At 56.6% G+C, this 12597-nt stretch overlaps 1 protein-coding gene across 13 annotated transcripts in view; it reads left to right on the top strand.

Moving 5' to 3' along the window:
• LOC129475451 (uncharacterized) overlaps nt 1–12597 on the top strand; it is a 58357-nt gene that overhangs the window by 30683 nt on the left and 15077 nt on the right. For 5 of the 13 annotated variants that reach the window (XR_010119722.1, XR_010119723.1, XR_010119721.1 and 2 more), the window contains exon 1: nt 8257–11408. The exons of 5 other annotated variants lie outside the window; for them this stretch is intronic. The gene's annotated coding sequence lies outside the window, so the exon portion shown is untranslated. 3 more of the 13 variants (XM_063635169.1, XM_063635161.1, XM_063635168.1) reach the window with 3 other exon arrangements.

Below are 12597 nucleotides of genomic sequence, written 5' to 3'. Positions count from 1 at the left end.
TTGGCGCCGAGGTCTGCAAAGGGGCGGAGAAGACCGGCTTGGGCTCCGCGCAGAGGCTGCCAGGGGGCGGCGGTGCACCTCCCACCCGGGTCACCTCGGTGCCACCCATGCCTGCCTCAGGGCAGGCGGACCCACGGCCCTCCACGCCCTCCCTCGCTCGCGTCCTGCCCGGCTGCCGCTGTTCGCATCCTCTCGGTAACTCCGTGGGGTCCTGCCCATTCGGGCGACTGCCCAGGCTGCAGCCCGCCAGCTAATCTCGGCTATCTTTCCTCACTCGGTTCTTCGCCTCCACCAGCTTCGGCTCTTTTCGTCACCCCTCTTTACTCCTCGTTCCTCTCCGTCACTTTCCCTCAACTCCGATCAGGCTCGGCCTGCTTCATCTCACCATTTCGCTTTCCTCTTTTTCGCTCTCTGATAAATTTCGTGACTCTTCGTCACTGTCCGTCAGTCCCCGTCACTTTCCGTCAATTCTCGCCACTTTCCGTCACTCTCCGCCGCCCTTCAGCTCCGCTCGGCTGTTCTCCGTCAGGCATCGTCTACTTTCGTCACTCTCCGTCACTCTCCGGCTGCTCCCTACCCCGCACTCCGGGTGGAGAAAGCCTCAGGGACTTTTCCTGCCCTTAGATCTTTTCCGTCACTCTCCGATCCTGCTGTCTCTTCAGTCCCTGGTTATTTCTGATCTGCCCGTGACTCTGTCCTCCTCCCTTCACTCCTGGGAGAGTGGCCTGGTCCCTCCTGAGAGGCTTCTCCCCTCTACCCGGCCTGACTGATGGTGGTGAGCGGGTCTCGGGGTGATCCCGAGGGGAGGAGCGGGCGTCTGGGGGTGGTCCCGAGAGGGTCCCGAGGGGAGGATCGGGAGGAGGGTCTGGAGGTGGCCCCGTGGGGGTCCCGACAGGAGGATCGGGGGTCTGGGGGTGGCGCCGAGGGAAGGAGCGGTCTGGTGTGTTCCGGAGCACAGGAGCAGGGCGTCTGGGGGTCCGGAGGGGAGGAGCGAGGGGTCTGGGTGTGGGTTTCAGGGGTGGAGTATGGGGTCTCCCTGTGGTCCGGAGGATGGAGAGGGGGTCTGGGGTTGGTCCCGAGGGGAGGAGCGGGGGGTCTCGGTTTGGTTTTCAGGGGTGGAGCATGGGGTCTCCCTGTGGTCTGGAGGGTGGAGCAGGGGGTCTGGGGGTGGTACTTATGGGCGGGACAGGGCTATTTCTCTTTTTGGTCCGGTTCCCATCTGCTGAGCTGGGGGTCCTTGTGATCCTGACAGGTGGGGCAGCATGGGAGGGTCAAGGCGAGGGGAAGGAAGGAGTGGCGGCCTGGTCCCAAGGGGGCAGGAAAGGGTTTGTGGTTCAGTTCTGATGTGCGACCCATCTATAGCAGAATGGACACCTCTGACTCTCCCATTCCTGGCCAGTGGAAGGGCCCAGTAGCTGCCTTCCCTGGCTGTCCTTGAGGCTCACTGGAGGATACTTTTTTCATTCTGGCAATTTTTAAAAAATTCTTTTATAGATCTCAGTGAGTTCAAAGGTGCCCGTGTGCAGGCATAGGTCCGTTCTTTGCCTACGTTCCACTCTCGTCGGCTGTAAGGAAATGGTAATATAGCTGGAAAAGGTATCCTGGGGTGATTAGAGGATTTTACATTTCATCTCAGAAAGGGATATTGACAGGACGCCAGAACTTCTAGATCCTCTTGAATTTCAAAAAATACTTCCAAGCCTGGACAATATCGGGAGGCCTCATCTCTACAAAATAAAAATTAAGAAATTAGCCGGGTGCGGTGGCACACTCCTGTAGTCCCACCTACTCTGGAGGCTGAGGCGGGAAGATCACTTGAGCTATGGTGGCCGAGGCTGCAGTCAGCTGTGATCATGCCACTGCACTCCAGCCTGGGTGACAGAGCAACACCCTGAAAGAAAAAAGGGATGGAGGGAAGGAGAGAAGTAAGGGAGGGAGGGAGGAAGGAAGGAAGGAAGGAAGGAAGGAAGGAAGGAAGGAAATGGCTTAAGCTCAGAGAGCTGTGTGAGGCCCCCAGCTCCCATCCCCCATCAAGGGGCCTGCAAACCCACGGAGGGACAGGTTGTCTTGAGCTGGAGCCACAGGGATGGGGGGACCTCAACTGTAGGGGTTAGGATTAGGGTTAGGCTTTGAGGTTTCAGTTTATAGAATCTAGATGGGTTTGGTCCTGGGAAAATTCCAGGTCTGGGTTTTGTGGTTGGGGGTTGGTCTCAGGTGAGATGCGACAGGTTTACAGTGTTTGCAAGGTATGTACAGATTCATATGGTGGATTGCTTGAATGTGTTCTCCGGATTTCATGTTTTGGCAATTTTTTTTCTTCTTTTTTTAGATAGTGCCTCGCTCTGTCATGTATCACCCAGGCTGGAGTGCAATGGTGCGATCTCGGCTCACTGCAACCTCTGCCTCCCAGGTTCAAGCGATTCTCGCACCTCAGCCTCCTGGTAGCTGGCATTGTAGCAGGACAAGCCACAGAAATATTCCTCAGACACCGGGTTAAAGAAAGAAGGGCTTTCTTCGGCCAGGAGGGTCAGCACCCTTGCGTCTTAAGAGCCGAGCTCTCCGAAAAAGGAATTCCTGGGCCTTTTAAGGGTTTACGACTCTAAGAGGTTCACATGAAAGGGTCGTGATAGATGGAACAAGCGTGGGGAATGTGACTGGGGGCTACATGCATCAGATAACAGTACAGAGAGTTTTTCAGTGCTTCCTCATACAGTGTCTGGAATTTGCCGATAACACAAATAGTTTACTTCTGGGGCTAATATTATTATTATTATTTTAACCTCCAGGACCGGGTGGTGGTGCCAAGGTCGTCCAGCTATTTATCTTACTTCTGGGTTTTTTTTTTTTTTTTTTAGCTTTTTGCTTTCTCCCTTTTTCCCTGTTTTATAAACTAAGGAAGGGATGTGGGGAAGGGAAGGGCAGCAGGAGAAGTGGTGGTCTCCTTCCTTAGGATTACAGGCACTGGGCTTCATTCCTTGCTAATTTTTTTTTTGTGTGTATTTTTAGTAGAGATGGGGTTTCACCATGTTGGCCAGGCTTGTCTTGAACTCCTGGCCTCAGGTGATCGCCCGCCTTGGCCTCTGAAAGTGCTGGGATTAAAAGCACAAGGCACGGTGCCCAGCCATGTGTTGGCAATTTAATCCCCAAATTCATGTCCTGATTGGAGATGTGGCCTTTGGGAGGTAATTAGGATGAGATAAGGTCATTAGGGTGGGTCCCAGTCATGGGACTCGTGGCTTTATATGATGAGGAAGAGAGACTGGAGCGGACACGCACTCTTGCCCCCTCCTCCCTCGCCAGCACTCTCGCTCTCCCCTCCCCTGCCATGTGCAGCCCTCCCCAGCCACCAGAACTCGCCCTCCCCTCCCCGGCCAGGAGTGGACACGGACTCCCGTCCTCCCGCCATGTGCCGCCCTCCACTGGGCGGGGATGCTGTGGGCCATGTGCTGCTTGGGGTCCAGGGGCCGCGAGCCTCCGCCGTTCCTCAGACTCGTGGGCCTGGGCGCTGGGTGGGGCCGCGGGTGCGCGTCAGTGGCCAGGCTGGGCGCCGAGGTCTGCAAAGGGGCGGAGAAGACGGGCTTGGGCTCCGCGCAGAGGCTGCCAGGGGGCGGCGGTGCACCTCCCACCCGGGTCACCTCGGTGCCACCCATGCCTGCCTCAGGGCAGGCGGACCCACGGCCCTCCACGCCCTCCCTCGCTCGCGTCCTGCCCGGCTGCCGCTGTTCGCATCCTCTCGGTAACTCCGTGGGGTCCTGCCCATTCGGGCGACTGCCCAGGCTGCAGCCCGCCAGCTAATCTCGGCTATCTTTCCTCACTCGGTTCTTCGCCTCCACCAGCTTCGGCTCTTTTCGTCACCCCTCTTTACTCCTCGTTCCTCTCCGTCACTTTCCCTCAACTCCGATCACGCTCGGCCTGCTTCATCTCACCATTTCGCTTTCCTCTTTTTCGCTCTCTGATAAATTTCGTGACTCTTCGTCACTGTCCGTCAGTCCCCGTCACTTTCCGTCAATTCTCGCCACTTTCCGTCACTCTCCGCCGCCCTTCAGCTCCGCTCGGCTGTTCTCCGTCAGGCATCGTCTACTTTCGTCACTCTCCGTCACTCTCCGGCTGCTCCCTACCCCGCACTCCGGGTGGAGAAAGCCTCAGGGACTTTTCCTGCCCTTAGATCTTTTCCGTCACTCTCCGATCCTGCTGTCTCTTCAGTCCCTGGTTATTTCTGATCTGCCCGTGACTCTGTCCTCCTCCCTTCACTCCTGGGAGAGTGGCCTGGTCCCTCCTGAGAGGCTTCTCCCCTCTACCCGGCCTGACTGATGGTGGTGAGCGGGTCTCGGGGTGATCCCGAGGGGAGGAGCGGGCGTCTGGGGGTGGTCCCGAGAGGGTCCCGAGGGGAGGATCGGGAGGAGGGTCTGGAGGTGGCCCCGTGGGGGTCCCGACAGGAGGATCGGGGGTCTGGGGGTGGCGCCGAGGGAAGGAGCGGTCTGGTGTGTTCCGGAGCACAGGAGCAGGGCGTCTGGGGGTCCGGAGGGGAGGAGCGAGGGGTCTGGGTGTGGGTTTCAGGGGTGGAGTATGGGGTCTCCCTGTGGTCCGGAGGATGGAGAGGGGGTCTGGGGTTGGTCCCGAGGGGAGGAGCGGGGGGTCTCGGTTTGGTTTTCAGGGGTGGAGCATGGGGTCTCCCTGTGGTCTGGAGGGTGGAGCAGGGGGTCTGGGGGTGGTACTTATGGGCGGGACAGGGCTATTTCTCTTTTTGGTCCGGTTCCCATCTGCTGAGCTGGGGGTCCTTGTGATCCTGACAGGTGGGGCAGCATGGGAGGGTCAAGGCGAGGGGAAGGAAGGAGTGGCGGCCTGGTCCCAAGGGGGCAGGAAAGGGTTTGTGGTTCAGTTCTGATGTGCGACCCATCTATAGCAGAATGGACACCTCTGACTCTCCCATTCCTGGCCAGTGGAAGGGCCCAGTAGCTGCCTTCCCTGGCTGTCCTTGAGGCTCACTGGAGGATACTTTTTTCATTCTGGCAATTTTTAAAAAATTCTTTTATAGATCTCAGTGAGTTCAAAGGTGCCCGTGTGCAGGCATAGGTCCGTTCTTTGCCTACGTTCCACTCTAGTCGGCTGTAAGGAAATGGTAATATAGCTGGAAAAGGTATCCTGGGGTGATTAGAGGATTTTACATTTCATCTCAGAAAGGGATATTGACAGGACGCCAGAACTTCTAGATCCTCTTGAATTTCAAAAAATACTTCCAAGCCTGGACAATATCGGGAGGCCTCATCTCTACAAAATAAAAATTAAGAAATTAGCCGGGTGCGGTGGCACACTCCTGTAGTCCCACCTACTCTGGAGGCTGAGGCGGGAAGATCACTTGAGCTATGGTGGCCGAGGCTGCAGTCAGCTGTGATCATGCCACTGCACTCCAGCCTGGGTGACAGAGCAACACCCTGAAAGAAAAAAGGGATGGAGGGAAGGAGAGAAGTAAGGGAGGGAGGGAGGAAGGAAGGAAGGAAGGAAGGAAGGAAGGAAGGAAGGAAGGAAATGGCTTAAGCTCAGAGAGCTGTGTGAGGCCCCCAGCTCCCATCCCCCATCAAGGGGCCTGCAAACCCACGGAGGGACAGGTTGTCTTGAGCTGGAGCCACAGGGATGGGGGGACCTCAACTGTAGGGGTTAGGATTAGGGTTAGGCTTTGAGGTTTCAGTTTATAGAATCTAGATGGGTTTGGTCCTGGGAAAATTCCAGGTCTGGGTTTTGTGGTTGGGGGTTGGTCTCAGGTGAGATGCGACAGGTTTACAGTGTTTGCAAGGTATGTACAGATTCATATGGTGGATTGCTTGAATGTGTTCTCCGGATTTCATGTTTTGGCAATTTTTTTTCTTCTTTTTTTAGATAGTGCCTCGCTCTGTCATGTATCACCCAGGCTGGAGTGCAATGGTGCGATCTCGGCTCACTGCAACCTCTGCCTCCCAGGTTCAAGCGATTCTCGCACCTCAGCCTCCTGGTAGCTGGCATTGTAGCAGGACAAGCCACAGAAATATTCCTCAGACACCGGGTTAAAGAAAGAAGGGCTTTCTTCGGCCAGGAGGGTCAGCACCCTTGCGTCTTAAGAGCCGAGCTCTCCGAAAAAGGAATTCCTGGGCCTTTTAAGGGTTTACGACTCTAAGAGGTTCACATGAAAGGGTCGTGATAGATGGAACAAGCGTGGGGAATGTGACTGGGGGCTACATGCATCAGATAACAGTACAGAGAGTTTTTCAGTGCTTCCTCATACAGTGTCTGGAATTTGCAGATAACACAAATAGTTTACTTCTGGGGCTAATATTATTATTATTATTTTAACCTCCAGGACCGGGTGGTGGTGCCAAGGTCGTCCAGCTATTTATCTTACTTCTGGGTTTTTTTTTTTTTTTTTTTAGCTTTTTGCTTTCTCCCTTTTTCCCTGTTTTATAAACTAAGGAAGGGATGTGGGGAAGGGAAGGGCAGCAGGAGAAGTGGTGGTCTCCTTCCTTAGGATTACAGGCACTGGGCTTCATTCCTTGCTAATTTTTTTTTTGTGTGTATTTTTAGTAGAGATGGGGTTTCACCATGTTGGCCAGGCTTGTCTTGAACTCCTGGCCTCAGGTGATCGCCCGCCTTGGCCTCTGAAAGTGCTGGGATTAAAAGCACAAGGCACGGTGCCCAGCCATGTGTTGGCAATTTAATCCCCAAATTCATGTCCTGATTGGAGATGTGGCCTTTGGGAGGTAATTAGGATGAGATAAGGTCATTAGGGTGGGTCCCAGTCATGGGACTCGTGGCTTTATATGATGAGGAAGAGAGACTGGAGCGGACACGCACTCTTGCCCCCTCCTCCCTCGCCAGCACTCTCGCTCTCCCCTCCCCTGCCATGTGCAGCCCTCCCCAGCCACCAGAACTCGCCCTCCCCTCCCCGGCCAGGAGTGGACACGGACTCCCGTCCTCCCGCCATGTGCCGCCCTCCACTGGGCGGGGATGCTGTGGGCCATGTGCTGCTTGGGGTCCAGGGGCCGCGAGCCTCCGCCGTTCCTCAGACTCGTGGGCCTGGGCGCTGGGTGGGGCCGCGGGTGCGCGTCAGTGGCCAGGCTGGGCGCCGAGGTCTGCAAAGGGGCGGAGAAGACGGGCTTGGGCTCCGCGCAGAGGCTGCCAGGGGGCGGCGGTGCACCTCCCACCCGGGTCACCTCGGTGCCACCCATGCCTGCCTCAGGGCAGGCGGACCCACGGCCCTCCACGCCCTCCCTCGCTCGCGTCCTGCCCGGCTGCCGCTGTTCGCATCCTCTCGGTAACTCCGTGGGGTCCTGCCCATTCGGGCGACTGCCCAGGCTGCAGCCCGCCAGCTAATCTCGGCTATCTTTCCTCACTCGGTTCTTCGCCTCCACCAGCTTCGGCTCTTTTCGTCACCCCTCTTTACTCCTCGTTCCTCTCCGTCACTTTCCCTCAACTCCGATCACGCTCGGCCTGCTTCATCTCACCATTTCGCTTTCCTCTTTTTCGCTCTCTGATAAATTTCGTGACTCTTCGTCACTGTCCGTCAGTCCCCGTCACTTTCCGTCAATTCTCGCCACTTTCCGTCACTCTCCGCCGCCCTTCAGCTCCGCTCGGCTGTTCTCCGACAGGCATCGTCTACTTTCGTCACTCTCCGTCACTCTCCGGCTGCTCCCTACCCCGCACTCCGGGTGGAGAAAGCCTCAGGGACTTTTCCTGCCCTTAGACCTTTTCCGTCACTCTCCGATCCTGCTGTCTCTTCAGTCCCTGGTTATTTCTGATCTGCCCGTGACTCTGTCCTCCTCCCTTCACTCCTGGGAGAGTGGCCTGGTCCCTCCTGAGAGGCTTCTCCCCTCTACCCGGCCTGACTGATGGTGGTGAGCGGGTCTCGGGGTGATCCCGAGGGGAGGAGCGGGCGTCTGGGGGTGGTCCCGAGAGGGTCCCGAGGGGAGGATCGGGAGGAGGGTCTGGAGGTGGCCCCGTGGGGGTCCCGACAGGAGGATCGGGGGTCTGGGGGTGGCGCCGAGGGAAGGAGCGGTCTGGTGTGTTCCGGAGCACAGGAGCAGGGCGTCTGGGGGTCCGGAGGGGAGGAGCGAGGGGTCTGGGTGTGGGTTTCAGGGGTGGAGTATGGGGTCTCCCTGTGGTCCGGAGGATGGAGAGGGGGTCTGGGGTTGGTCCCGAGGGGAGGAGCGGGGGGTCTCGGTTTGGTTTTCAGGGGTGGAGCATGGGGTCTCCCTGTGGTCTGGAGGGTGGAGCAGGGGGTCTGGGGGTGGTACTTATGGGCGGGACAGGGCTATTTCTCTTTTTGGTCCGGTTCCCATCTGCTGAGCTGGGGGTCCTTGTGATCCTGACAGGTGGGGCAGCATGGGAGGGTCAAGGCGAGGGGAAGGAAGGAGTGGCGGCCTGGTCCCAAGGGGGCAGGAAAGGGTTTGTGGTTCAGTTCTGATGTGCGACCCATCTATAGCAGAATGGACACCTCTGACTCTCCCATTCCTGGCCAGTGGAAGGGCCCAGTAGCTGCCTTCCCTGGCTGTCCTTGAGGCTCACTGGAGGATACTTTTTTCATTCTGGCAATTTTTAAAAAATTCTTTTATAGATCTCAGTGAGTTCAAAGGTGCCCGTGTGCAGGCATAGGTCCGTTCTTTGCCTACGTTCCACTCTAGTCGGCTGTAAGGAAATGGTAATATAGCTGGAAAAGGTATCCTGGGGTGATTAGAGGATTTTACATTTCATCTCAGAAAGGGATATTGACAGGACGCCAGAACTTCTAGATCCTCTTGAATTTCAAAAAATACTTCCAAGCCTGGACAATATCGGGAGGCCTCATCTCTACAAAATAAAAATTAAGAAATTAGCCGGGTGCGGTGGCACACTCCTGTAGTCCCACCTACTCTGGAGGCTGAGGCGGGAAGATCACTTGAGCTATGGTGGCCGAGGCTGCAGTCAGCTGTGATCATGCCACTGCACTCCAGCCTGGGTGACAGAGCAACACCCTGAAAGAAAAAAGGGATGGAGGGAAGGAGAGAAGTAAGGGAGGGAGGGAGGAAGGAAGGAAGGAAGGAAGGAAGGAAGGAAGGAAGGAAGGAAATGGCTTAAGCTCAGAGAGCTGTGTGAGGCCCCCAGCTCCCATCCCCCATCAAGGGGCCTGCAAACCCACGGAGGGACAGGTTGTCTTGAGCTGGAGCCACAGGGATGGGGGGACCTCAACTGTAGGGGTTAGGATTAGGGTTAGGCTTTGAGGTTTCAGTTTATAGAATCTAGATGGGTTTGGTCCTGGGAAAATTCCAGGTCTGGGTTTTGTGGTTGGGGGTTGGTCTCAGGTGAGATGCGACAGGTTTACAGTGTTTGCAAGGTATGTACAGATTCATATGGTGGATTGCTTGAATGTGTTCTCCGGATTTCATGTTTTGGCAATTTTTTTTCTTCTTTTTTTAGATAGTGCCTCGCTCTGTCATGTATCACCCAGGCTGGAGTGCAATGGTGCGATCTCGGCTCACTGCAACCTCTGCCTCCCAGGTTCAAGCGATTCTCGCACCTCAGCCTCCTGGTAGCTGGCATTGTAGCAGGACAAGCCACAGAAATATTCCTCAGACACCGGGTTAAAGAAAGAAGGGCTTTCTTCGGCCAGGAGGGTCAGCACCCTTGCGTCTTAAGAGCCGAGCTCTCCGAAAAAGGAATTCCTGGGCCTTTTAAGGGTTTACGACTCTAAGAGGTTCACATGAAAGGGTCGTGATAGATGGAACAAGCGTGGGGAATGTGACTGGGGGCTACATGCATCAGATAACAGTACAGAGAGTTTTTCAGTGCTTCCTCATACAGTGTCTGGAATTTGCAGATAACACAAATAGTTTACTTCTGGGGCTAATATTATTATTATTATTTTAACCTCCAGGACCGGGTGGTGGTGCCAAGGTCGTCCAGCTATTTATCTTACTTCTGGGTTTTTTTTTTTTTTTTTTTAGCTTTTTGCTTTCTCCCTTTTTCCCTGTTTTATAAACTAAGGAAGGGATGTGGGGAAGGGAAGGGCAGCAGGAGAAGTGGTGGTCTCCTTCCTTAGGATTACAGGCACTGGGCTTCATTCCTTGCTAATTTTTTTTTTGTGTGTATTTTTAGTAGAGATGGGGTTTCACCATGTTGGCCAGGCTTGTCTTGAACTCCTGGCCTCAGGTGATCGCCCGCCTTGGCCTCTGAAAGTGCTGGGATTAAAAGCACAAGGCACGGTGCCCAGCCATGTGTTGGCAATTTAATCCCCAAATTCATGTCCTGATTGGAGATGTGGCCTTTGGGAGGTAATTAGGATGAGATAAGGTCATTAGGGTGGGTCCCAGTCATGGGACTCGTGGCTTTATATGATGAGGAAGAGAGACTGGAGCGGACACGCACTCTTGCCCCCTCCTCCCTCGCCAGCACTCTCGCTCTCCCCTCCCCTGCCATGTGCAGCCCTCCCCAGCCACCAGAACTCGCCCTCCCCTCCCCGGCCAGGAGTGGACACGGACTCCCGTCCTCCCGCCATGTGCCGCCCTCCACTGGGCGGGGATGCTGTGGGCCATGTGCTGCTTGGGGTCCAGGGGCCGCGAGCCTCCGCCGTTCCTCAGACTCGTGGGCCTGGGCGCTGGGTGGGGCCGCGGGTGCGCGTCAGTGGCCAGGCTGGGCGCCGAGGTCTGCAAAGGGGCGGAGAAGACGGGCTTGGGCTCCGCGCAGAGGCTGCCAGGGGGCGGCGGTGCACCTCCCACCCGGGTCACCTCGGTGCCACCCATGCCTGCCTCAGGGCAGGCGGACCCACGGCCCTCCACGCCCTCCCTCGCTCGCGTCCTGCCCGGCTGCCGCTGTTCGCATCCTCTCGGTAACTCCGTGGGGTCCTGCCCATTCGGGCGACTGCCCAGGCTGCAGCCCGCCAGCTAATCTCGGCTATCTTTCCTCACTCGGTTCTTCGCCTCCACCAGCTTCGGCTCTTTTCGTCACCCCTCTTTACTCCTCGTTCCTCTCCGTCACTTTCCCTCAACTCCGATCACGCTCGGCCTGCTTCATCTCACCATTTCGCTTTCCTCTTTTTCGCTCTCTGATAAATTTCGTGACTCTTCGTCACTGTCCGTCAGTCCCCGTCACTTTCCGTCAATTCTCGCCACTTTCCGTCACTCTCCGCCGCCCTTCAGCTCCGCTCGGCTGTTCTCCGACAGGCATCGTCTACTTTCGTCACTCTCCGTCACTCTCCGGCTGCTCCCTACCCCGCACTCCGGGTGGAGAAAGCCTCAGGGACTTTTCCTGCCCTTAGACCTTTTCCGTCACTCTCCGATCCTGCTGTCTCTTCAGTCCCTGGTTATTTCTGATCTGCCCGTGACTCTGTCCTCCTCCCTTCACTCCTGGGAGAGTGGCCTGGTCCCTCCTGAGAGGCTTCTCCCCTCTACCCGGCCTGACTGATGGTGGTGAGCGGGTCTCGGGGTGATCCCGAGGGGAGGAGCGGGCGTCTGGGGGTGGTCCCGAGAGGGTCCCGAGGGGAGGATCGGGAGGAGGGTCTGGAGGTGGCCCCGTGGGGGTCCCGACAGGAGGATCGGGGGTCTGGGGGTGGCGCCGAGGGAAGGAGCGGTCTGGTGTGTTCCGGAGCACAGGAGCAGGGCGTCTGGGGGTCCGGAGGGGAGGAGCGAGGGGTCTGGGTGTGGGTTTCAGGGGTGGAGTATGGGGTCTCCCTGTGGTCCGGAGGATGGAGAGGGGGTCTGGGGTTGGTCCCGAGGGGAGGAGCGGGGGGTCTCGGTTTGGTTTTCAGGGGTGGAGCATGGGGTCTCCCTGTGGTCTGGAGGGTGGAGCAGGGGGTCTGGGGGTGGTACTTATGGGCGGGACAGGGCTATTTCTCTTTTTGGTCCGGTTCCCATCTGCTGAGCTGGGGGTCCTTGTGATCCTGACAGGTGGGGCAGCATGGGAGGGTCAAGGCGAGGGGAAGGAAGGAGTGGCGGCCTGGTCCCAAGGGGGCAGGAAAGGGTTTGTGGTTCAGTTCTGATGTGCGACCCATCTATAGCAGAATGGACACCTCTGACTCTCCCATTCCTGGCCAGTGGAAGGGCCCAGTAGCTGCCTTCCCTGGCTGTCCTTGAGGCTCACTGGAGGATACTTTTTTCATTCTGGCAATTTTTAAAAAATTCTTTTATAGATCTCAGTGAGTTCAAAGGTGCCCGTGTGCAGGCATAGGTCCGTTCTTTGCCTACGTTCCACTCTAGTCGGCTGTAAGGAAATGGTAATATAGCTGGAAAAGGTATCCTGGGGTGATTAGAGGATTTTACATTTCATCTCAGAAAGGGATATTGACAGGACGCCAGAACTTCTAGATCCTCTTGAATTTCAAAAAATACTTCCAAGCCTGGACAATATCGGGAGGCCTCATCTCTACAAAATAAAAATTAAGAAATTAGCCGGGTGCGGTGGCACACTCCTGTAGTCCCACCTACTCTGGAGGCTGAGGCGGGAAGATCACTTGAGCTATGGTGGCCGAGGCTGCAGTCAGCTGTGATCATGCCACTGCACTCCAGCCTGGGTGACAGAGCAACACCCTGAAAGAAAAAAGGGATGGAGGGAAGGAGAGAAGTAAGGGAGGGAGGGAGGAAGGAAGGAAGGAAGGAAGGA

This window comes from Symphalangus syndactylus, chromosome X, assembly GCF_028878055.3.
Source record: "Symphalangus syndactylus isolate Jambi chromosome X, NHGRI_mSymSyn1-v2.1_pri, whole genome shotgun sequence".
In the NCBI taxonomy this organism is placed as follows: domain Eukaryota; kingdom Metazoa; phylum Chordata; class Mammalia; order Primates; family Hylobatidae; genus Symphalangus; species Symphalangus syndactylus.
This window is presented reverse-complemented; position numbering and strand designations above follow the sequence as displayed.